Here is a 220-nt window from a genome sequence, read left to right as displayed (position 1 = left end):
ACACACACACACACACACACACACACACACACACACACACACACACACACACACACACACACACACACACACACACACACACACACACACACACACACACACACACACACACACACACACACACCTCACTCGTTGTGTGCGGAGTAATTTTTCCGGTTACCGGCGCGCACATCTATTCTAGGGGGACAAAGTGAGTCAAATGCTCTCCCTTCCTCACAAT

This window comes from Gymnoscopelus braueri (assembly GCF_963280865.1).
Source record: "Gymnoscopelus braueri genome assembly, chromosome: 5".
In the NCBI taxonomy this organism is placed as follows: domain Eukaryota; kingdom Metazoa; phylum Chordata; class Actinopteri; order Myctophiformes; family Myctophidae; genus Gymnoscopelus; species Gymnoscopelus braueri.
The sequence above is the reverse complement of the archived record's forward strand: the minus strand, read 5'-3'. Positions refer to the sequence as shown.